Source organism: Pongo pygmaeus, chromosome X (genome assembly GCF_028885625.2).
Source record: "Pongo pygmaeus isolate AG05252 chromosome X, NHGRI_mPonPyg2-v2.0_pri, whole genome shotgun sequence".
Taxonomy (NCBI): domain Eukaryota; kingdom Metazoa; phylum Chordata; class Mammalia; order Primates; family Hominidae; genus Pongo; species Pongo pygmaeus.
Window position 1 is genome coordinate 138,126,104 of NC_072396.2, and position 26,897 is coordinate 138,153,000.

General features: G+C 37.3%; 1 protein-coding gene across 1 annotated transcript in view; it reads right to left on the bottom strand.

The window, feature by feature from the left end:
- Positions 1–26,897, bottom strand: part of GPC3 (glypican 3) — a 463,650-nt gene that overhangs the window by 166,810 nt on the left and 269,943 nt on the right. The window lies entirely within an intron of this gene.

The window sequence follows — 26,897 nt, forward strand, 5'->3', positions numbered from 1 at the left end:
TAGTAGATTTGCTACTTTTTCACTTTCAAGCAAAAGCCTAAATGAACTTCCATATAAAGAAATATGAATATTAACATTCTTATATATCTCCCTTGTACCAGACACTATGCCAACTATTATCATCCCCATTTTAGAGATGAGGAAATTGAGGCTTAGGGAGTTAAGTGACTTGCATGAGGCAGAAAAACAGTGGACTCACTTGTCTGACTTAGAGCCCATTTGTCTGACTTCAAAGATTATGCAACATTGCCTCCCTAGCAGATAATGCTTGACCTTCCAGTGGCTTACATTCTACATTGTAGACAAATATAAAGAACTACCAGTCCTCAAAAACATAGCCATCCAACGTAGCCAAGGTGAATATATGGACTGTAAACTTCAGGAAAAATATTAGAAATATCTGGCAAGGAGAAGGGTTGTATGTTTGTCACTTTTGTATTTCCACGCTATTCAGACTGGATTTTGTGCGCCTAAGTTAGGTGAATTAATTGAAGTGAATTGAAAGAATCTTCTATTATCAGCCTCAGCTCAGCACTCTATTTATAAGCCATGGGCTCTGTGTGGTAATCCCAGCTTCTGGATTTCTCAAGATGGCCCTGACAGCATTTACTAAGTTATCTATTTATACAGCTTTGGAAGGCTTTTCATATAAATAAATTCTCGAATTAGAAAAAAAAAATCTAGAATCAGAGTAGCATCACCTTCATTTATAAAAGATAGCATCTATAGTTTGATATTCAGATGAGCTATACTCAATAGTTTATCTTAAAGGGAATAAAACAAAAGCCGAAGACACTTAAAGACATTCCATTTGGCTTTGGAATGCATGATACTGAATTTTTCAGACGTGCTTATGTAATAATGCTATGTGACTTGGGCTAATATTAACTTCAAACGAAGCGTGTGCATTCCATGAATATGCCTTAACTAGTAGCAGTCTGGTAGGGTGCTTTAGGTCAGGGGCTGCCTAGCTGGACCGGGGAGTTAAGTTCCAATCATTTTCAAAGCATATAACACAGATGCCAAATAAATGTGGGCAGACTATGTATTACCACTTTCTGTCTGAAGACATATACATGTTTACTTTGTGAAAATGCAGGTGAAATTTCATGGAACAAAACCTTGATGTTTGTTCCATAAATATCTATTATTCTGTGAATAAACATTCATGTGAGAACTTATTTCAGTAGGATCAAAGTATTCTTAGCACATTCAGGAGCACAGTACACATTCTCTTGACCTACACCTGTTCCCAGTCCAGCACCAAAATCAAATCTTTGACACATCTTTCACAGTAACTTGTCTACTTGCAACCCACAGCTGTGAAATCTCCCTCGCCACTGAAAGTCAGCCCTTTGTATCAGTGAATACTAATTGGTCCACAGCAAGACTTCAAAGTTTTTAACCCCCTCACCCCTCACCAACCCCAACCTACTGGAAAGGGGTGCAGCTGAGGCAAAAGTAGGAAGGTTAAAAACAAATGATAATGTCGCCACTCTGCAGTCTGACCTTTCTTCCCAAGCCACCCAATGTAGTATTATCAAGCCAACTTTCCAAGGCTCTGTGTGGGATAAGGGGCAAACAATGGTGTCCTGCCAATAACCCTACTCCTCCATCTGAAATGTGCCACATCTTATCAGACAGGCTGCATTTTCTTCCACAAATCTACCATGAAGCAAATTCTTCTCATATACAAAGCATTTGTCAAATATATTCCCTCCTTTGGGCCCTTCTCCTTACATCTTTCACCTCCACACTAGGTGAGCTATAGGTGAATATTATGAGCTTATTTTGAGAAGTGGACACTAAAAGAAAACATGACTTACAAAGAGATGCAGCATTCACATTAAAGAAGTCCTTTCAGCTTCACACTTGGGAAACGTCAGGCTATGCTGGGAGACTTAAGTCTTATTCTTCAGCAGCCCTTACTGAAGAAGCCAGCCTCCCAAGTGGCATTTTAGAAATCAGTATCCTGCCCAGGAGTTCTAGGCTCTTAAATAAGAAGTGCAATCCAATTTCCTTTCGCTGACTAATGTATCTAGTCAAGGATGCTGCTACCTTTAAATTTGGTTAGTTGGAGGGAATTTATTGGATAGGTGAGTGTCTCTATCAAAAGACTGGAATATAAAACCTTTTTGTTTTCCATAGACCACGATTCCTAAAGGTGTTTTTATTTATGTGCTAGACTTCTGACAAGGAAAGCAATAGTGCTCTGCAGGGTTACAAGTCCTGAAACATAAGAAGAAGGCAGGGCCTCTGACCATATCCAGGCCAGGAAGATTTTTTTTTTTTTTTTTTTTTCTTTTATTATTATTATTATTATACTTTCGGTTTTATGGTACATGTGCACAATGTGCAGGTAAGTTACATATGTATACATGTGCCATGCTGGTGCGCTGCACCCACCAACTCGTCATCTAGCATTAGGTATATCTCCCAGTGCTATCCCTCCCCACTCCCCCCACCCCACAACAGTCCCCAGAGTGTGATGTTCCCCTTCCTGTGTCCATGTGTTCTCATTGTTTAATTCCCACCTATGAGTGAGAATATGCGGTGTTTAGTTTTTTGTTCTTGCGATAGTTTACTGAGAATGATGATTTCCAATTTCATCCATGTCCCTACAAAGGACGTGAACTCATCATTTTTTATGGCTGCATAGTATTCCATGGTGTATACGTGCCACATTTTCTTAATCCAGTCTATCATTGTTGGACATTTGGGTTGGTTCCAAGTCTTTGCTATTGTGAATAATGCCGCAATAAACATACGTGTGCATGTGTCTTTATAGCAGCATGATTTATAGTCCTTTGGGTATATACCCAGTAATGGGATGGCTGGGTCGAATGGAATTTCTAGTTCTAGATCCCTGAGGAATCGCCACACTGACTTCCACAAGGGTTGAACTAGTTTACAGTCCCACCAACAGTGTAAAAGTGTTCCTATTTCTCCACATCCTCTCCAGCACCTGTTGTTTCCTGACTTTTTAATGATTGCCATTCTAACTGGTGTGAGATGGTATCTCATTGTGGTTTTGATTTGCATTTCTCTGATGGCCAGTGATGGTGAGCATTTTTTCATGTGTTTTTTGGCTGCATAAATGTCTTCTTTTGAGAAGTGTCTGTTCATGTCCTTCGCCCACTTTTTGATGGGGTTGTTTGTTTTTTTCTTGTAAATTTGTTGGAGTTCATTGTAGATTCTGGATATTAGCCCTTTGTCAGATGAGTAGGTTGCGAAAATTTTCTCCCATTTTGTAGGTTGCCTGTTCACTCTGATGGTAGTTTCTTTTGCTGTGCAGAAGCTCTTTAGTTTAATTAGATCCCATTTGTCAATTTTGGCTTTTGTGGCCATTGCTTTTGGTGTTTTAGACATGAAGTCCTTGCCCATGCCTATGTCCTGAATGGTAATGCCTAGGTTTTCTTCTAGGGTTTTTATGGTTTTAGGTCTAACATTTAAGTCTTTAATCCATCTTGAATTGATTTTTGTATAAGGTGTAAGGAAGGGATCCAGTTTCAGCTTTCTACATATGGCTAGCCAGTTTTCCCAGCACCATTTATTAAATAGGGAATCCTTTCCCCATTTCTTGTTTTTGTCAGATTTGTCAAAGATCAGATACTTGTAGATATGTGGCATTATTTCTGACGGCTCTGTTCTGTTCCATTGATCTATATCTCTGTTTTGGTACCAGTACCATGCTGTTTTGGTTACTGTAGCCTTGTAGTATAGTTTGAAGTCAGGTAGTGTGATGCCTCCAGCTTTGTTCTTTCGGCTTAGGATTGACTTGGCGATGCGGGCTCTTTTTTGGTTCCATATGAACTTTAAAGTAGTTTTTTCCAATTCTGTGAAGAAAGTCATTGGTAGCTTGATGGGGATGGCATTGAATCTGTAAATTACCTTGGGAAGGATGGCCATTTTCATGATATTGATTCTTCCTACCCATGAGCATGGAATGTTCTTCCATTTGTTTGTATCCTCTTTTATTTCCCTGAGCAGTGGTTTGTAGTTCTCCTTGAAGAGGTCTTTCACATCCCTTGTAAGTTGGATTCCTAGGTATTTGATTCTCTTTGAAGCAATTGTGAATGGGAGTTCACTCATGATTTGGCTCTCTGTTTGTCTGTTATTGATGTATAAGAATGCTTGTGATTTTTGCACATTGATTTTGTATCCTGAGACTTTGCTGAAGTTGCTTATCAGCTTAAGGAGATTTTGGGCTGAGACAATGGGGTTTTCTAGATATACTATCATGTCATCTGCAAACAGGGACAATTTGACTTCCTCTTTTCCTAATTGAATACCCTGGATTTCCTTCTCCTGCCTAATTGCCCTGGCCAGAACTTCCAACACTATGTTGAATAGAAGTGGTGAGAGAGGGCATCCCTGTCTTGTGCCAGTTTTCAAAGGGAATGCTTCCAGTTTTTGCCCATTCAGTATGATATTGGCTGTGGGTTTGTCATAAATAGCTCTTATTATTTTGAGATACGTCCCATCAATTCCTAATTTATTGAGAGTTTTTAGCATGAAGGGCTGTTGAATTTTGTCAAAGGCCTTTTCTGCATCTATTGAGATAATCATGTGGTTTTTGTCTTTCGTTCTGTTTATATGCTGGATTACATTTATTGATTTGCGTATATTGAACCAGCCTTGCATCCCAGGGATGAAGCCCACTTGATCATGGTGGATAAGCTTTTTGATGTGCTGCTGGATTCTGTTTGCCAGTATTTTATTGAGGATTTTTGCATCAATGTTCATCAAGGATATTGGTCTAAAATTCTCTTTTTTTGTTGTGTCTCTGCCAGGCTTTGGTATCAGGATGATGCTGGCCTCATAAAATGAGTTAGGGAGGATTCCCTCTTTTTCTATTGATTGGAATAGTTTCAGAAGGAATGGTACCAGCTCCTCCTTGTACCTCTGGTAGAATTCGGCTGTGAATCCATCTGGTCCTGGACTTTTTTTGGTTGGTAAGCTATTGATTATTGCCACAATTTCAGCTCCTGTTATTGGTCTATTCAGAGATTCAACTTCTTCCTGGTTTAGTCTTGGGAGGGTGTATGTGTTGAGGAATTTATCCATTTCTTCTAGATTTTCTAGTTTATTTGCATAGAGGTGTTTGTAATATTCTCTGATGGTAGTTTGTATTTCTGTGGGATCGGTGGTGATATCCCCTTTATCATTTTTTATTGCATCTATTTGATTCTTCTCTCTTTTTTTCTTTATTAATCTTGCTAGCGGTCTATCAATTTTGTTGATCCTTTCAAAAAACCAGCTCCTGGATTCATTTATTTTTTGAAGGGTTTTTTGTGTCTCTATTTCCTTCAGTTCTGCTCTGATTTTAGTTATTTCTTGCCTTCTGCTAGCTTTTGAATGTGTTTGCTCTTGCTTTTCTAGTTCTTTTAATTGTGATGTTAGGGTGTCAATTTTGGATCTTTCCTGCTTTTTTTTTTTTTTTTTTTTTTGAGACAGAGTCTCACTCAGTCGCCCAGGCTGGACTGCAGTGGTGCGATCTCGGCTCACTGCAAGCTCCACCTCCTGGGTTCACGCCATTCTCCTGCTTCAGCCTCCCGAGTAGCTGGGACTACAGGTGCCCACCACCACGCCCGGCTAATTTTTTGTATTTTTAGTAGAGATGGGGTTTCACCATGTTAGCCAGGATGGTCTGGATCTCCTGACCTCATGATCCACCCACCTTGGCCTCCCAAAGTGCTGGGATTACAGGCGTGAGCCACTGCGCCCAGCCAGGAAGACATTTTAGTAACCTTAGCATCATTCTTTTCTGCCAGGATCCAGAAGCACCGTCCTTGTACCTACATAAGGAAATACACTGCTGGGACCCAGCAAGGTATAGATCAGGAGTGTCCAATCTTTTGGCTTCCCTGGGCCACATTGGAAGAAGAAGAATTGTCTTGGGCCACACATAAAATACTAACGATAGCTGATGAGACAGAAGAAAAATCACCAAAAATTTCATAATGTTTTAAGAAAGTTTATGAATTTATGTTGGGCCACATTCAAAGCCATCTTGGGCTGCATGCAGCCTGCAAGCTGCAGGTTGGACAAGCTTGGTCTAGATCATGCAGAGTCCAGTAGGCTGGGCATCAGGAAACCTGGCCTACCACCCCACTTCCACCTCTCACCCACAGCAGGACTTCACTGTGACCTGGTCCCATAGCTTCACTCTACCTGTAAGTCTAGCCCTATACACAGGAAAAAGATAGGATATTTGAAGTGCCATATTTCCTTCTCAGTTTCCTTGAAAAAAAAAAAAGGTGAAAATTACTTTCTGAATGGAGTTATGTTATTGTAGGGCAGGGAAAATTTTATTTTCTTGACCTATGCCTGAGGCACCTGTAATAAAAGACAGATTAAAAAGAGAAATCCATACAAATATGTTTAATATAAGTTTTACGTCACACAAGATCTTTAGAAAGGAAGACCCAAATAAATGGAGAAAGCTGTGGATTTTTATGCTAAGTTTGTTAAGGAAATGGAGAGTGGTGAAGTGTGATTGGACAAAGAGGTTATAACTGAATGGAAATAAACTGGGGGAAACTTAGCCAGGGCAGTTTCTTCAGATTTTTCTCTGTGTCCCTGTAACTTTGGAGGTAAAGATGTTTCTTTCTTCTGGGTATAGGGTGGGCACCTCCACATGACGGTCTTACGACATACTTCAGAAGAGGGTCAGTTACGTTTTATGACCTGCTTCATGGGAGAAGGGGTGAGGGGAAGGTGAGAGTGACTTTCTTGTTTTTGTGGTTTTCTTAAATGCAAAGGTGCCATATTTTGGGGTGGTGTGTCCTGAATCCCATTATTACCAAAGATTCTGAAATCATGCAAAAATTTGATCTGATACAATTCACTCCTATACTCTATAATGAACATGTCAAGAAATGCAGCTACTCTATTGGTTAAAATCTAACTGTCATTCTCAGGCCCTTATTCACTGTTGGTTCTGGGAACTCTCAAGTGACAAAAAAATTCAGATTTGATCTTTCACTCCAGAACGGAGAAAGAGAGCCTATATCGAAAGCTTCTCAACAATACCAACACTTCACGTTTCTTACACAATACCCTATTCCAACCTAGTGCTTCACAGATAACTTCTACATCCATTCTCCATTCTCTTCACTCAGTCCTACCAACAACCCTCTGAGGTATACAGAGCAGGTATTACTTATTTATTTATTTAATTTTTGAGACAGGGTCTTGCTCTCTTGCCCAGGCTGGAGTGCCATGGTGTGGTCACGGCTCAATGCAGCCTTGATCTCCCCAGGCTTAGGTAATCCTCCCACTTAAGCCTCCTGAGTAGCTGGGACTACAGGCACACAACACCACACCTAGCTAATGTAGCTAAACACGGGATCTCACCATGTTGCCCAGACTGGTCTTGAACTCCTGGACTCAAGTGATCTGCCCACCTTGGTCTCCCAAAGTACTGGGATTACACAGAATGGGTATTATTAGACCCATTTTTAGATACAAGGAAACTGAAGCTCACAAAAGTTGGGGAACTTAAAAGCAAGGTCACAATGTTAGTAAATGGTAGAGCTGGGACTTGAATGTTGGTCTGTCTGATTCTAAGACCCATGTTTTTGTTTTCGATTTTCCCGTGTCATGGATTTCTGTCACAGGCATAGGCTCTGGGGCTTCCCAGTATTGGGTGTGGCCCAGGTCTGTGGTTATGTGGACACCTTACCTATAATTGGAGGACAGTAATAATGATGAAAAATTCTCTAAACATATTCCAAGAAATGGCTAAAGTTGTTCAACAGAAAACTGACATTCAATTTTAACCTAAGTTTCAGGTAGTATTTCAAGTGGCAGTAAGCCAATAGTGGGATGATTTAAATTCTTTGGTCTGCCAAGTAAGAGTGAATTAGTAACCATATGAAAGCACTGCATGTCAAATTCTATGGAAGAGGAGGCTCCCAAGTAGGTCTAGCTTGCCACTTGCTGCCTGCAGGATGTCTCTTGACCCTGGCTCCAGAATTCAGATTATTGGGATGGCTACAAAATCTTCAGTAATTCCTACATTTAAAAAAATTCTGATGTCTAACCATCTGATCTTTGACAAAGTTGACTCCCTATTCAACAAATGGTGCTAGGATAAATGGCTAGCCATATGCGAAAGATTGAAACTGGACCCCTATCTTTTACCATATACAAAAATTAACTCAAGATGGATAGATTAGAGACTTAAATATTAGACTTCGAACTATAAAAATCCTAGAAGAAAACCAAGGAAATACACTTCTTGATATCATCCTTGGCAAATCATTTATGGCTAAATCCTCAAAAGCAATTGCAACAAAAACAAAAATTGACAAGTGGAACATAATTAAACTAAAGAGCTTCTGCACAGCAAGAGAAACTATTAAGGGAGTAAACAGACAACCTACAGAATGGGAGACAATATTTGCAAACTATGCATCTGACAAAAGCCTAATATCCAGAATCTATAAGGAATTTAAATAAATCAACAAGCAAAAAACAAATAGCCCCATTAAAAAGTGGGCAAAGGACATGAACAGACACTTCTTAAAAGAAGACATACAAGTGGCCAATAAAGATATGAAAAAATGCTTATCATCACTAATCATCAGAGAAATGCAAATCAAAATCACAATGAGATATCATCTCACAGAATTTAGAATGGCATTTGTTAAATAGTCTAAAAACAACAGATGCTTGTGAGGATGCAGAGAGAGGGGAACATTTACACACTGCTGGTGGGAGTGTAAATTAGTCCAGCCACGGCGGAGGGGAGTTTGGAGATTCCTCAAAGAACTAAGAGGTGAACTACCATTTGATTCAACAATACCATTACTGGGTATATAGCTAAATGAAAACAAATCATTCTACCAAAAAGACACCTGCACCCATATGTTCATCACAGCACTATACACAATAGCAAAGACATGCAATCAACCCAGGTGCTCATCAACAGTAGACTGGATAAAGAAAATGTTGTACATATACACCATGGAATACTACTCAGCCATAAACAAGCATGAAATATTGCCCCTTGCAGCAACATGGATGCAGCTGGAGGCTATTTTCCTAAGCAAAGTAATGCCGGCACAGAAAATCAAATACCGCATGTTCTCACTTATTAGTGGGAGCTAAATGTTGAATACACATGAACATAAAGATGGGAATCACAGACACTGGGAACTACAAGAAGGGAGAAGGAGGAAAAGGGGCATGGGCTTAAAAACTATCTGTTGGGTACTATGCTCACTACCTGGGTAATGGGACCATCCATACCCCAAACCTCAGCATCACACAATATACCCATATGACAAACCTGCACATGTACTCCCTGAATCCAAAAAAAAGTTATTTGAAACTGTGATGTTTTTATGTTTCTGAAACATATATTTAATATTTTGTAGGAGAATCCTGTCCTTATGTAACACCAGTGCAATGAAAACATCCAAAGGGAGAAAACCCAGATCAATATTCTGGGTTTAACAGCGATGAGAGATTCAGCAAGATGAGGACCTAGTATGTACTGTGTTTAGTAAATTTAGATGATTGATAATGATGACATGAGTCACTTCAGTAGAGAAGTTCTGAAAATAAGAATCATAAGATGTAGAATATATGGAGAGTAAGCAAATAGATGGAAAGCATAGGCAGTTATTTTACATAAAGGTTATGTCATGTATCTTATTTAGTATAATTAATACAATTAATAGTGTTTTAATTTTCTGAGATAATTTTTTAATGGGGGGGGGCACAGGTTATGCTGCAGTACATTACCTCTTTTGGTTGCCGTACTCTTTTTTTAATTAAATGTTTTAAGACCCAATATACATAAAATGCATCCCTAAATTGTGGTTTGATGAGATTTGTAAATGTATACACATGTGTAAACACTACCTCATAATGTAGAAAATATTGTAATAATTTTATAGTGACTGACATTTTAATCACTACAGATGAGATTTGTCTTTTTTAGGATTAGATTGATAACAGAAAGAAAGAATAGAAATATAGAAAATAAATATGGATAGATTCAGTATTTATGTCTTTGTTTCTGCTTTTTTGCTCAGGATAATTTTTTCTTTGAGGAACTCTATGTTGGTGGTTTACCAGTACTTTTTTCTTTTAATTGCTGAATAAATATACCAAATATGTTTACACATTTGGGTAGTTTCCACATTTTTGCTTTTGTGAATAAAGCTGCACTGTTTACTCAAATCTTGCCATTTCATTTTCAAATATATGTTTTGTAAATACTCCCTCCCAGTATCTGGTTTTTCACTTTTCTTAGTGATGCCTTTTGCACAGAACACTTCTTAAAATTTTTTGATGAACCTGATTTTATATATTTTTGCAGCTTTATGATTGATGCTGTTTTCCATCCAAAGAAGCCTTTCCATATGGCAATGTCACAGACATATTTTCTTCAGAACCTTTATCGTTTGTACATTTATGATGAGGTATTTAACCCATTTTGTGTTAATTTTTGTATATTGTGCGACGTAAAGATTGCTGTTTTCATGGCCTAGGTGATGGGATCACTGGGACCCAAAGCCTCAGTGTCGTACAATATACCCATGTAACAAATCTGCAAGTGTGCCCTCTAATCTGTAATAAAAGCTGAAACTATTTAAAAAAGAAATCTATCTTAAATAAAATTTGTACATGGCTAGATATTACTTGTTGATTTCCCTTTCACTGACATTTCTACTTTATTTCACAGTGCTTAAATCATATGACCTGTTGGATTTCTACTTTCACAAAGTTAATGACATTTTTAGGCCTAATGCTTTTCCTTTAAATATTTTTCTCTGGTATTTAAAAATAATGTGTATGCTCTGTTTATCTGTCATGAATGCTATCCATTTGTTTATCTGATTAACTTGCCAAACTTTCCAAGTTATTTAACACTCAAGAAATAATGATTATGTTTTTCCAAATATTTATCAGATTGTTTCAGTACAATTTGTTAAGATCATTTCTCATTTAGTTACTTCAATTTTTTATTTCTTTAAGCTTAATTGGCCATATTTGTGGATCTATTTCTGAACTCTATTCTGTTTATTTAAATGTTTGTGCTTATGCAAATATATCATTCTCTTAATTGAAGTGTTATTATAATGTCTCGAATTCAGCTAATAAAAGTTCATCCAACTTAGAAAAAAAAGTGCTTTTCTGAGAAATGTTGCCAAATACCGTTTAAATTTAGTCTTGGATCATTGATGGATTCATCAGAACCCTAAAGAATTAAAACTAAAACTTCCTCTGGGAGTTATGCAATTTAATTATCAACTCTGATCTAGTTGTCTACTTTGGATGAGTATTACCTGTGGCATTTGCTTTGTGGTACCTTGGGGCTGAAGGTGGAGTTGGGTGGGAATTTCACAGTTTTCCAGTTAAAATAAAATGATGAATTTCAGTTCATTCTCTTGAATCATTTATCATACCACTATATAATTTCATTTAATTAAATCTTAAAAGTTTAAAAACAATATATACATTGAAATTATGTGATATACAACATAAACTTTTTAATAGTAGCAACCGTGCCCATTTAACAATTCTACAGGTATAATAAAAATGCTAATATATGTTAATGTTTAGACTGTGGTTAATGTTTTGTCTTGTTAATTTCCCCAGGGCTTTTATTACTGATTTAAATCTGCCACACTACTCAACTGATTGCACTGCTTCCACAAACTGCATGGAGGTAGCTCAAATGAATACTGATTAACAGAAATGAACAAACATTTGGCTAAGCAAACCATTCTTATTATATGCTTGTAATCATTACATACATTTTCTTACAATGAGATGGGCATGGCAGGCATTTTCCTCTCACTTTTCCTACAGAAAACATGAATATGAGCATTAAATTAATTTATAACCTTGTACTTCAGGAAGAACATCATTATTAATTAACTATTGATTGATCTGATATAGAGCACAGAGGATAATGAACAGACCTGGTAACAACGTAAGCGTTTTTTTCTTTCCTCACCTTTCAGACATTTTGCTGTGACTCATTGTTAATTGCTTGACCATTAAGATAAAAGCTCACTAATAATCTGTAATGTATTATGAATCAAGCAATTTTAAGAAATCGAGTGCTATTATTTGAACATTTCATACAAGTTAGTTCTTGAAGTAAATTGGAATCCAAAAAAGGAACAAATGTCCTACAGATCAGCCTGCTGCTAAGTTGAACTACAGCATGGTATTATCATGAAAGGAACACACAATTTGGAGTCAGGATACCTGGGGCCCAGTGTCAGTTCATCCTCTTACCATTTCAATAACTCTAGACAAGTCATTTACTTTCCTTGAAACTCAGCCTCCTCATCTGCAAAATGGAGATAATTAAAATGCCTGCTGGACCTGGCTGTACTGTGAAGATCAAATGAAACAATGGTTGAAAGTGTAATGTCTCCCCCAACCAGACAGAAATTTGACTCATTCTTAAGTGGGGACTACTTCCTTCTGCAGCCTGCTTTGTGTGTCATAATCCTGGTTCAGCTGGTCAGGAACATGGGTAGCTATATGTCCCTGAAAGGGAACCACATGGAATTTGCCCAAGTCTGGCAGTCACACAATTGGGTCTGGTCTGCTCTGGAATATCTGGAATATCCTCTTCTGTTCTTCTAATTTCGAATTACCAATAGGTGGTACATGACTTTGGCTGTTTACCCTGTGTCTCATACCCACACGCTTTTGTCTGAGGGGCTGAATGCTGTAGGGATGGGAGACAGGTTTTAAATGCTTCTTATGTAGAAGAGACTTATATTTTGCTAATTTATATCTGCCACAAATGGAGTCTGAGCTGAAAGCAGAATCCTGCATGTGTGCCTAACACTTCTTATGCATTACCAATCCCTTTGCAGCACCAGGAGTCCATGACATTATTATTTAACCACGTGAAACCATTAATGTGCAGATTAAAAGAGAACTTCGTGTAGTAAATCAACTCAATACTGAATTCAAATACCACTCCCCCAAATATACTCATCTCCTTGTGTCCTTTGTCCCAGTGAAAAGGAATTACCTCCTACTCAATTGCTCAAGCCAGAAGAAACCAAAGAATTTCTGGTGATTCCTCCCTCCCTCTAACTTCTCTACATCCAGACACGAATTTTTGTTTATTGTCTCTTATAAATAACCTTTCAATTTGTGAACTTTTCTCTACCTTTAGGTCTAGGATTCCATCAACTGTCTCTTAGAGCAGTGCTTCTCAAACTTTAATGTGTATACAAATCACCTGAAAATCTTATTCACAGAGTTTCATCTTCGATAGATCTGGGGTGAAGTCTGAGATGATTAGCAAGGCCCTGGCATAGTGGTTCTCAAAGCATGGTCCTAAATTAAGCAGCATCAATACCGTCTGGGCACTTGTTAGAAATGCACATTTTGGGGCCAGACTTAGACCTACTGAATCAGAAATCCTGGGAGCGGAGCCCAGCTTTTAACAAGCCCTTCAGGGGTTCTGATGCATACAAGTTGGAGAACCACTGCCACACAGGCCATCCCAACAGCATCTTAATTGGTCTCCAAAGCTCCAGTTTTGACCTCCTCCAATCCATTCCTTCCAGTTCTCTGAGACCTCTCGGGAGGTCCTAAAGGGCAAACCTATTTTCATAATAATACTAAGACTTTATTTGTCCTTTTTACTCTTATTCTCTCGCAAGTATACAGAGGAAATTTCAAGAGGCAACATGATGTAAAGTGATATCACTGTTTTGAAATATGTATTTGTGCATTCTAGAATGTTCTAAGGGAGCAAGTACAAATACATGCATTTTCAGAGTTTACCTTACACTCAGAACTTAGTGCTCTTACTGGCTATTTAGGTTATGCATACCATAATCTTTGTAACCATCTTATCATTTAATAAATTGTTATTTGGAAATCTAGAAGTTTTGTATCTATGTGAAAATATATGAAGTGAATATACTTTGTAGTCTTATTTTGCAATAACACTTTAAAATATTTTTTGAAGAATATAAATTTTAAATTTTTTCTATAACTTATTGGACAGATTATACAATAAGATAAAATTTATTTGCAACATGTTTTTCTGATATTTAAGAATGGAAGATTGGCTTTGAAAAAGGAGATTAGAAGACTTACTTCACCAACCCACAGCAGCAATGTCTATGTCTAAAACTGATAAAAACATGTCAAAACAACTTATCACAGAGTTCTGGCTCTTGGAAGAGAGGGATCTACTATGTAGATTACAATTGTAATTAAGAAACAAAAATACAACAAAAGCTGTCTTTTCCTTGACCTTATAAACATGCATAATTTATCTTATTTTTCTGATGCAAAAGAACATTTTGGAATAGGATATTAGAGTGCAAGTTAAATCGTAGAGTCATCTTGAAATTAATTATTTGGAGTTTAAAGAAAATGAAATTAAACATTTAAAGTAAATGTTATGAGCTCTTTAAAAGTCAAAAGTGTTTGTTGTGGCTTTTCCAAATAGAAACTAAAAATGCACTGAAACATACTGTAGGGTAAGTTGCTGCATTATATTAGCTGTAGAAGTACACACAATAGTGGAAAAACTAATAAATCCCTGTAGAGGCCGGCATGATGGCTCGCACTTGTAATCCTAGCACTTTGGGAGGCTGAGGCGGGTAGATCACTTGAGGTCAGGAGTTTGAAACCAGTTTGGCCAACATGGTGAAACCCCATCTCTACTAAAAATACAAAAAAAAAAAAAAAAAAAAATAGCCAGGCTTGGTGGCAGGCACCTGTAATCCCAGCTACTTGGGAGGCTGAGGCAGGAGAATTGCTTGAACCCAGGAGGCAGAGGTTGCAGTGAGCCGAGATCACACCACTGCACTCCAGCCTGGGGAAAAGAGCAAGACTCCCTCTCAAAAAATAAAAAATAAAAAATGAAAAATAAACCCCTGTAGAGTTGACATTGCTGAATGCCTGCTGGGTGAAAAGTCATAGAAGAAATCACGCCACTCTCCAATGATGGAGAAACAAACTCATCAAATAAAAGGTTTGCTTGCAAACATAAAGCCCTCTTTAGTTAATGTCTCTTCTGCAGAATGTGTTTTTGCCTTATAAATGCACAAATCTACAGATTTGGGGTGGAATTGCTGTTCTGCTTATATTCATCCAGTATTAAGCACTAACTAATCATTAAAGAAGATTATGTGAAAGCTTTGGGAAAAAAAAAAAAACATGAGTGGTGCTGAAATATTCAAAGTGTTAAATAGCATTGTTAAAATTCATGGTTTTCTCTCAAACAAATGTGATGACATTTGCACTGATGCAAAAGCTATGGTGGGTAAAACTGCTTGCACCTTATCATGAGTCAGGGTAGTGACACCAAACTGCAATAGTAGTCATTGTAGTTTTCACTGCCAAGCACATACATTTTTAAAAAAGCTAGTTTCACTTAAGAATATACTTAAAGAGGCAGTAAAAGTTAATTTGATCAAATCTTCACCCTTGACTACATGCCTTTTTTGATATTATGTGTGATGAAATGGGAAGTATGCATAAAGTACTTCTGGTACATACTAAAGTATGATGGTCATCTAGAGGAAAAGCACAAGTGTGATTGACTTGTGAGATGAACTAAACACTTTTTAAGTGTAACACTATTTTTACTTGAAAGAAAAACTGACAGATAAACTCTTATTCAAACTCAAGTATTTTGTAGGCATTTTCTTGGAAATGAACAAAGCAAGCCTGTTACTTCAAGGAAAACAACTGACAGTGTTCATAGCCAATGATAGAATTTGCACTTTCAGGTGAAAATTAGAATTTGGGAAAACTTGTTATCTTCCACTATGAAACTTGACAGCTTCCCAATACCTAAAGGCTTTTCTGATGAGAACAGTGGTGACACTAATGAATATGAGTTTTGATGTTATATAATGAAGTGTGTTAATATTTGGAAAATCTGCATAACTCAGTGAGTGAGCCAAAATTTTTCAAATGACCAAGGCATCATAATGCAAAAATCACACAATGACTAATAATTCACCCAAAGTGTAAGACAGATTTTAACATAACAGAAAATGAAAAGTCAACTGATACGTTTGCAGCTTCCATATTGTAACTAACCTTTAAGAAACTATCACTTGCCAACTTCTTGTATAGTATCAGAGAAAATATCCCTAATTGTCAAAAAAGGGTATTAGGACACAGTTCTTCTTCCAACTGTATGTATTTGCGAGACCAAATTTTCCTCAGTCAAACCAGATTGAGTGCAGAAGAAGATATGAGAATCCAGCTGTCTATCATTAAGGAAAAAATTAAAGAGATTTGCAAAAATGTAAAACAATGCTATTCTTCCCACTAAAGTATTTTATTTTGGAAAGCATATCTTGAAAAAATACATACGAGTATCTAGAAAACCCCATTGTCTCAGCCCAAAATCTCCTTAAGCTGATAAGCAACTTCAGCAAAGTCTCAGGATACAAAATCAATGTACAAAAATCACAAGCATTCTTACACACCAATGACAGACAAACAGAGAGCCAAATCATGAGTGAACTCCCATTCACAATTGCTTCAAAGAGAATAAAATACTTAGGAATCCAACTTACAAGGGACGTGAAGGACCTCTTCAAGGAGAACTACAAACCGCTGCTCAATGAAATAAAAGAGGATACAAACAAATGGAAGAACATTCCACGCTCACGGGTAGGAAGAATCAATATCGTGAAAATGGCCATACTGCCCAAGGTAATTTATAGATTCAATGCCATCCCCATCAAGCTACCAATGACTTTCTTCACAGAATTGGAAAAAACTACTTTAAAGTTCATATGAAACCAAAAAAGAGCCTGCATCGCCAAGTCAATCCTAAGCCAAAAGAACAAAGCTGGAGGCATCACGCTACCTGACTTCAAACAATACTACAAGGCTACAGTAACCAAAACAGCATAGTAGTGGTACCAAAACAGAGATATAGATCAATGGAACAGAACAGAGCCCTCAGAAATAACGCCGCATGTCTACAACTATCTGATCTTTGACAAACCTGAGAAAAACAAGCAATGGGGAAAGGATTCCCTATTTAATAAATGGTGCTGGGAAAACTGGCTGGCCATATGTAGAAAGCTGAAACTGGATCCCTTCCTTACACCTTATACAAAAATTAATTCAAGATGGATTAAAGACTTAAATGTTAGACCGAAAACCATAAAAACCTTAGAAGAAAACCTAGGCAATACCATTCAGGACATAGGCATGGGCAAGGACTTCATGTCTAAAACACCAAAAGCAATGGCAACAAAAGCCAAAATTGACAAATGGGATCTAATTAAACTAAAGAGCTTCTGCACAGCAAAAGAAACTACCATTAGAGTGAACAGGCAACCTACAAAATGGGAGAAAATTTTCGCAACCCACTCATCTGACAAAGGGCTAATATCCAGAATCTACAATGAACTCCAACAAATTTACAAGAAAAAAACAAACAACCCCATCAAAAAGTGGGCAAAGGATATGAACAGACACTTCTCAAAAGAAGACATTTATGCTACCCAAAGACACATGAAAACATGCTCATCATCACTGGCCATCAGAGAAATGCAAATCAAAACCACAATGAGATACCATCTCACACCAGTTAGAATGGAAATCATTAAAAAGTCAGGAAACAACAGGTGCTGGAGAGGATGTGGAGAAACAGGAACACTTTTACACTGTTGGTGGGACTGTAAACTAGTTCAACCCTTGTGGAAGTCAGTGTGGCGATTCCTCAGGGATCTAGAACTAGAAATACCATTTGACCCAGCCATCCCATTACTGGGTATATACCCAAAGGACTATAAATCATGCTGCTATAAAGACACATGCACACATATGTTTATTGCGGCACTACTCACAATAGCAAAGACTTGGAACCAACCCAAATGTCCAACAATGATCGACTGGATTAAGAAAATGTGGCACATATACACCATGGAATACTATGCAGCCATAAAAAAGGATGAGTTCATGTCCTTTGTAGGGACATGAATGAAATTGGAAATCATCATTCTCAGTAAACTATCGCAAGGACAAAAAACCAAACACCACATGTTCTCACTCATAGGTGGGAATTGAACAATGAGAACACATGGACACAGGAAGGGGAACATCACACTCTGGGGACAGTTGTGGGGTGGGGGGAGGGGGGAAGGATAGCATTAGGAGATACACTTAATGCTAAATGAGGAGTTAATGGGTGCAGCACACCAGCATGGCACATGTATACATATGTAACTAACCTGCACATTGTGCACATGTACCCTAAAACTTAAAGCATAATAATAAAAAAAAGAAAAAATACATATGAGTGTCCGATTCCTTTATTATTAACTTTAAATGAATTAGTAAGTAAATACTTTTAATATTCCCAGTTTTAATGTCTAATACAGCAAATAACAATAGATATAACTCCACTGACATCTCTTTTGGGGTCCTGTATAGCTTTTAAGAATGTAAAGGGTCCTGATACCATAATCTCTGCTCTACACTAACTCCAAAATAATCTGAAAATAATAATTTATAAGTACATTATAAATTAAATTATTTATAAATAAATAAAATGGCATTTATGAATAACAGATTAATTCATCACCTACTATGTGCTGGACAGTGTTTTAAGTGCTCCTCCATAAAAGCAATGAGAAAATTGGCAAAAACATTCAGAACCAACTTCTTTGGAGCTCCGGAATTTAATAAAAGTATTTGCAGCAATCCGAGAAGCATTTATTCAAGAAAATGGCTGAATGTTGGTAGGAACAGTGAGCATTGTGGCATTTTAACTTCCCTATTCTCATTCCTCCTCTCCGGTTCTGAAGTACTTTTGAAAACTAACAGCCCACATTCATGGTGAAATCTAGCATCCTGGCAGCCACTGGAGGGAGCAGAATGGGGTTTGTGATGGTTAATATTGAATGTCAACTTGATTAGATTGAAGGGTGCAAAGTATTGTTCCTGGGTGTGTCTGTGGGGGTGTTGCCAAAGGGGATTAACATTTCAGTCAGTGGACTGGGAGAGGCAGACACAACCTCAATCTCGGGGGGCACCATTTAATCAGCTGTCAGTGTGACTAGAATAAAGCAGGCAGAAGAATGTGGAAGGACTAGACTAGCTGAGTCTTCTGGTCTTCATCTTTCTCCTGTGCTGGATGCTTCCTGCCCTTAGTTCTTCAGCTTTTGGACTCTTGGACTTAACACCAGTGGTTTTCCAGGGGCACTTGGGCCTTTGGCCACAGACCGAAGGCTGCACTGTCAGCTTCTCTACTTTTGAGGTTTTGGGACTTGGACTGGCTTCCTTGCTCCTCAGCTTGCAGCTGGCCTGTTGTGGAACTTCATCTTGTGACTGTGTGAGTCAATACTTCCCAATAAACTCCCTTTCATATATGCATCTATCCTATTAGTTCTGTCTCTCTAGAGAACCCTGACAGGTTGGAGTTCTTTCAAAGCTACACTCAGTAAACTGTAATTATTTGACCTGTCTGATGGTTACCTAAAATACCCCATTTGCAAGGCTGTTTTTATTTGAACTGATATTGAGCTCACCTGTGCAAAAGCCTTTTCCCTGGGGACAACTGCTGAACTCAATTAGAGGTAATTATTTTACTTTGTAGCTGCCTGAAGCAAGGGGACAATAGTTAGAGCAAATAATAGGCTAACCAAAAAATTTTCAGGAAAATCCAGGTAATGAGATGTCCATAAGTGCTATAAAAGCTACATATTCCTGGAGATCTAGTGGGTTACACTCAAGCATAAGGCTGTGTGCATGCCAGATCAAGAAAAATCTGAGAAAGCCCTATTCCCTCACCTTTGACTGACCTTGAGGTTCTGTGCAAGGAAGTGAAGGCTAAGGCAGGGTCTTCAACTGCTAGGCTGAATGTTAAAGGTGTGCCCAGCATACACAAAGAGCACTTCAGCAAAGACTGAGAGACTTACTGGTTCCAGAAAGTTAAGGAAAACACTGTTCAATCATTAACTCACTACCACTAAGCTAACTGAACAAAGACTTCAACGGCTATACATGACAAAGAATACAGACTTTATAGAATTGGTTGAGAAAAGTTACAAAGAAATAAGAACTACCACCACAATAACAAACACCAACAACAATGCCTGAGGATAGGGGAGAATCTGATTTCCAGAGATACTACATTATATTCTTTAAATATCTAGCTTTTGACAAAAAAATTACAAGAGATGTAAAGAAATAAGAAAGCATGGCCCATCCACAGGAAAAAAATCAATCAACAGACACTGTCTCTCAGGAAGCCCAGATATGGGCTTTATTAGACAAAAAAACTTTAAATTAGCCATTTTAAATATGTTCAAACACTTAAAGGAAACAATGCCTAAAGAACTAAAAGACGGTAGGAGAATGATGCCTTGATAGGCAAAAAGATAGAAATTACTTTTTTTTAAAGAAGAACCAAATAGAAATTTTGGAATTGAAAATTGTAATAACTGAAATTAAAAGTTCATTAATGGGGCTTAGCAGGAAATTTTAGCATGCAAAAGAAACAATAATCACATTTGAAGATAGATCAATTTAAATTTTCCTATCTGAGGAAGACAAAGAAAAAAGAATTAAGAAAAATGAGTAGCACCTCAGAATCCTGTGGAACACCAGTAAGTGTACCAATATACATATAATGGAAGTTTCAGAGAGAGAAGAGAGAAAGAAAAAGGCAGAAAGAGTACTTGAAGAAATAATGGCTAAAAGCTTCCCAAATTTGATGCAAAACATTAATCCACACATCCAAGAAACTCAGTGAATTCCAAGTAGACACATAATAATCAAAATGTCAAAAGACAAAGATAATCTTGAAAGCAGCAAGAGAGAAGTAATTCATTGCATTCAAAGGGCCCTCAATAAGATTAAGAGTTGCTTTTTTTTTTCTTGTTTTTTAATTTTTTGAGACAATATCTTGCTCTGTCGCCCAGGCTGGAGGGCAGTGGCGTGATCTCAACTCATTGCAACCTCTCCCTCCAGGGTTCAAGCGATTCTTGTGCCTCAGCCTCACGAGTAGCTGGAATTACAAAGCACATGCCACCAAGATCGGCTAATTTTTGTATTTTTGGTAGAGACGGGGTTTCACCATGTTGGCCAGGCTGGTCTCAAACTCCTGGCATCAAGTGATCCGCCCACCTCAGCCTCCCAAAATGCTGAGATTATAGGTATGAGCCACTGCACCTGGTTATAGTTCCTTTCTCTTCAGAAAGTAAAAAAACAAGAAGGCAATGGGATTAAGGGAAGAGACCTCCCCTCATATTGTCTTATGCCCGATTTCTGCCTCCAAAGAAAGAAGAAGTAAAAGCTAAAAGGCAGAAATGAAATCCACAAGCAGACACACCCTGGGCCTGGTAGTTAAAGATCGACCCCTGACCTAATCGGTTATGTTATCTATAGATTACAGAGATTGTATAGAAAAGCACTGTGAAAATCCCTGTCCTGTTCTGTTCCATTCTAATTACCAGTGCATGAAGCCCCTAGTCACGTACCCCCTGCTTGCTCAATCGATCACAACCCTCTCATGCGGACTCCCTTAGAGTTGTGAGCCCTTAAAAGGGACTGGAATTGCTCACTTGGGGAGCTTGGTTGTTGGAGACGTGAGTCTTGCCAAAGCTCCTGGCTGAATAAAGCCCTTCCTTCTTTAACTCGGTGTCTGAGGGGTTTTGTTTGTGGCTTGTCCTGCTACAGGATGATATATTCAAAGCACTGAAAGGAAAAAACCATCACCCAAGAACTCTACGATCATCAGAAGTATACATGAAAAATGAAAGTGAAATTAAGGCATTCCCAGATAAAGAAAAATTGAGAGAGCTTACCACTAGCAAATATATACCACAAGGAACACTAGAAGGAGTCCTTCAGTATGCATCCTGTAATGTAATTCACATAAAGAAATAAGGCTGAGGTGGAAGGATTGCTTGATACCAGGAGGTGGAAGCTGCAGTGAGCCATGATTGTGCCACTGCCCTCCAGCCTGGGCAACAGAGTGAGACCCTGTCTCTAGAAAATAAAAAAAAAGAAAGAAGAAACATCCACAAAGTTTACTATACAGGTTAATATGGAAAACAGTATAAATATATTTTTGGTTATAACTCTTTTTTCCACCTATCTGATTTAAAACACAACTGCATAAGCAATAATTATAAATCTGTGTTGATCAGAATACAATGTTTGAAAATGTAATTTGTATGACAGTAACAGCACAAGAAGGGGGAAGGGAATTAAGCTTTACAGAAAAAAAGGGATTTACATGCTATTCAAATCAAGTTGGTATTAATCCAAATTAGACTGTTATAAAATATTAGTTGCAATTTCCAGGGCAACCCCTAAGAAAATAACTTTAAAAATATGGTTAAAAATGATAGGAGAATAAAACCGTTACACTAGAAAATAACTATTTAACACAAAAGAGGGCAATACTGGACAAACTGAGAAACAAGACATAAGGCATTTAGAAATCAAATAGAAAATGGCAGATATAAATCTTACCTTATTTCATTACTTATTCATTATTACTTGTTTTATTACATTAAATACAAATGGATTGAACACTACAATCAGAAGGCAGGGATAGGCAAAACAGATTTAAACCAACATGATGCAAGTCTATGCTGTCTACAAGAGACACACTTCAGATTCAAAGACACAAATATGTTGAAAGTAAAGGATAGAAAAAGATATACCAACTAGAATCAATAGACATCAAGAGTGGCTGTACTAATGTTGGGGAAAATACCAGACTTTGAGACAAAAATTGTTACTAGGGACAAAGAAAGACATTTTATAATGATAAATGTGTCAATCTATCAGGAAGATAGAATAATTATAAACATATATGTATATGAGCCCAAAATATATGAAGTAAAACTACCAGAATTGAAGGGAGAAATAGAGCATACAAAAACAATATTTGGGGTCTCCAAGTCCCCACTTTCAATAATGGATAGTTCAAACAACTAGGCAGAATATAAAGGAAATGGAAGATTTGAACAACACTATAAGCTAACTAGATCAAACAGACATCTATAGAACACTCCATACAACAGCGGTAAAACACAATTCTCTACTACACGTGGAATGTTCTTCAGTACAGGGTACATGTTGGGCCACAAAACGAGTCTCAAATTTAAAAAGTTTGAAATCATACATTTTCTGACCACAATGGAATAAAATTAGAAAACAGTAACAGAAGGAAATTTGGGAAATTCACGAATATGTGGAAATTAAACATACACACTCCTAAATAACCAATGGGCCAAAGACGAAATGATAAGGGAAATTAGAAAACCCTATGAGGTAAATGAAAATGAAAACACAACTTAACAAAAATTATCATATGTAGAGAAGGCAGTGCTTAGAAATTTATAGCTGTAAATGCCTATATTAAAGAGAAGGACTTTAAACAAAATAAATAAATGGGACCTAATTAAACGATAAAGCTTCTGTATAGCAAAATAAATAATCAGCAGAATAAATAGACAACCCACAGAGTGGGAGAAAATATTTGCAAACTCTGCATTCAACAAAGGACTAACATCCAGATTCTACAAGGAACTCGAATCAGAAAGAAAAAACAAATAGTCCCATCAAAAGGTGGGCAAAGGACATGAAAAGACAATTCTCAAAAGAAGACAAACAAATGGCCAACAAACATATGAAAAAATGCTCAACATTATATCAGAGAAATGCAAATTAAAACCACAATGAGATACCACCTTACTCCTGCAAGAATGGCCATAATTTAAAAATAAAAAAATAATAGCTGTTGGTGTAGATGTGGTGAAAAGGGAACACTTCTACACTGCTGGTGGGAATGTAAACTAGTACAGCCACTATGGAAAACAGTATGGAGATTCCTTACAAAACTACCATTTGATCCAGCAATCCCACTACTGGGTATCTATCCAATATATGAAAAAGACACTTGTACACACGTTTATAGCAGCATAATTTGCAATTGCAAAAATATGGAACCAACCTAAATGCCTGTATGGTTTTGCTGTGTCCCCAGCGAAGTCTTATCTTGAATTCCCACATGTTGTGGGAGGGCCCTGGTGGGAGGTAATTGAACCATGGGGCAAGTCTTTCCCATGCTGTTCTCCTGATAGTGAATAAGTCTCATGAGATCTGATGGTTTTATAAAGAGGAGTTCCTCTGTACAAGCTCTCTCTTTTTGCCTGCCGTCATCCATGTAAGATGTGACTTGCTCCTCCTCTCCTTCTGCTATGATTGTGAGGCTTCTCCAGCCACATGGAACTGTAAGTCCATTAAACCTCTTTCTTTTGTAAATTGCCCAGTCTTGGGTATGTCTTTATCAGCAGCATGAAAACAAACTAATACAATGCTCATCAACTAACAAGTGGATAAAGAAAATATGATATATATACACCATGGAATACTATTCAGCCATATAAAGAAACAAAATAATGACATTTGCAGCAAGCTGGATGGAAATAAAGACCATTATTCTAAGTGAAGTAACTCAGGAATGGAAAACCAAATAGCATATGTTCTCACTTATAAGTGGGAGCTAAGCTATGAGGACGCAAAGGCATAACAATGATATAATGGAATTTGGGGACTCAAGGGGAAGGGCGGGGGCGGTGGTAAGGAATAAAACAATACACATTGGGTACAGTGTACACTGCTCAGGTGATGGATGCACCAAAATCTCACAAATCACCATTGAAGAACTTCTCCATGTAACCAAAAACCACCTGTTCCCCAAAAACTATTGAAATAAATTTTTAAAAAAAATAATGAGAAGGAAGATCCCAAATCAGTAACTTAAGCTTCTACCTTAAGAAACTAGAAAAAAAAATAGCATAGTAAACACCCAAACCAAGCAGACAGAAATATAAAGACTAAAATGGAAATAACTGAAATAGAGAATAGAAAAACATTAGAGAAAATGAATAAAACTAAAAGCTGGTTCTTTGAAAAGATCAACAAAACTGATAAACCTTTAGCTAGATTGATAAAGAAAAAAGAGAAAAGACCCAAATCACTAAAATCAGGAATGAGAGAGAGGACACTACTAGTAACTTCACAGAAATAAAAAAAAAAAAATGATCATAAGAGAATACCATGAACAACTTTATGCCAAAAAGTAGATAACTTTGATGAAATGGACAAATTCCTAGAAAGACTCAAGAAGAAATAGAAAATGAATAGATTCATAAATAAAGAGGCTGAATTATTAATTTAAAAAGCCCAGGTCCAGAGGCTTCACTGGTGAGTTTTACCAAACATTCAAAGAATTAACACCAATCCTTCATAAACTCTTCCCAAAAATAGAAAAGGTAGAACACTTCCCAACCCATTCTCTGAGGCCAGTATTACCCTGATACCAAAATTAGACAAAGACATCCTAAGAAAAGAAAACTATATACCAACATCATTTATAAAGATAGGCTTAAAAATCCTCAACAGAATCCTAGCAAGGCTATTCCAGTAACATACCCCTGAATTTGGACCCCTACTTCACACCATATACAAAAATTAAATAAAAATTAAGTGCTAAATCTGTAAAACTCTTAAATAAAAATTCTGTACACTTTTGTAACCCTGGATTTGACAATGTTCTCTTAGATATGAAAATGAAAGCACAAATAACCAAAGCAAAAAAATAGATGAAATGGACTTCATAAAAATTAAAGCACTTTGGGGCTTCAAAGGACACTATTAAGAAAATGAAAAGACAACCTACAGAATGAGAGATAATGTTCCCAAATCATATATCTAATAAGGATCTAGTACTCTAAATACAAAAGGAACTCTTACACCTCAACAATAAAATCATAATATTATTATGCATACGGATACAGTCTGATGAGCCTCTTTATAGCCTGTAACTTATCTGATATTGACTAATATGTACCTGTACTTCATTTTTCAAAGTTTACTATTCACCTGTCTGTTCCTATTTATCATCTACAATTAAGACTTGAGTCTGATTTAAGATGCTTTTTTTCTGGGAATGCATGGGAATGGCATATAAAACCAGGATTGACTATCATGGAACATTACATACCACCCTATCACAGAACCCCAAATCACATACAGCAATGTCACTGCCTTTCCAATTTACAAGGTTCAGAGTACAGGATACCACCACATAGCACGGTATGTTAGAAAAGGCCAAATTTGGATCTTATTTTCTCACTGTCATTCAATTATTAAAGGCTAAAGGAGTATTACAGGCTATAGAGGAAAATAATAAAGTGCAACATACGTCGTTTTCATAATTCATTTGTCATGCAAATAGTATAAAACACTATATTTAACCGGGCATCATTCCTAAAATTGTACAGGAAGCTTTGTACCTGGTAGGCAGCAGTGCCGTTGCAAAATTGCTCTGATTGTAACTTCAGCCAATCCGATTAGCCACAGTCCATCTAAATGAAGATATCATCTCTGACCAACACCTTGGGTCTCTGTTGATTGCCTTGCACTGTAAGCAGACCTCTGCTGATTGGTTTTAGCAAAAGTTGTAATCAGAATGGCTCAGAAACACTTCTGAGATGAATTTTGAAAAGGATATGATTGAAAGGAGAGGAAAAAAAATCAGGTGAATTGAGAAGAGTCTGACCCCTGAACAAAAACAGCACAAAGAGACTCATCTTGCACATTTCCCTCTGTGACAGCAGCATTACACATTGCTATCGTCCCGGGCCTTCCCGTCTATAGATGTTATTTTCACTTTCCTCAGATCGCTTCTTTTGATCAGTTCCTAAAATGTCAGTCATGGTTTCTTACACTTAGAATTGACTTCTCTCTTTGCCCATTCTATTAATGAGGTGATACTATTTTGGCAGCTTGTGATTTCCCCCCTAGTATTTGCACAACTTCAGCTGCCCAATAAAACTTTGTGCATCATCTAAAACTGGCTTTCCCCTGTTGCCTTCCATATG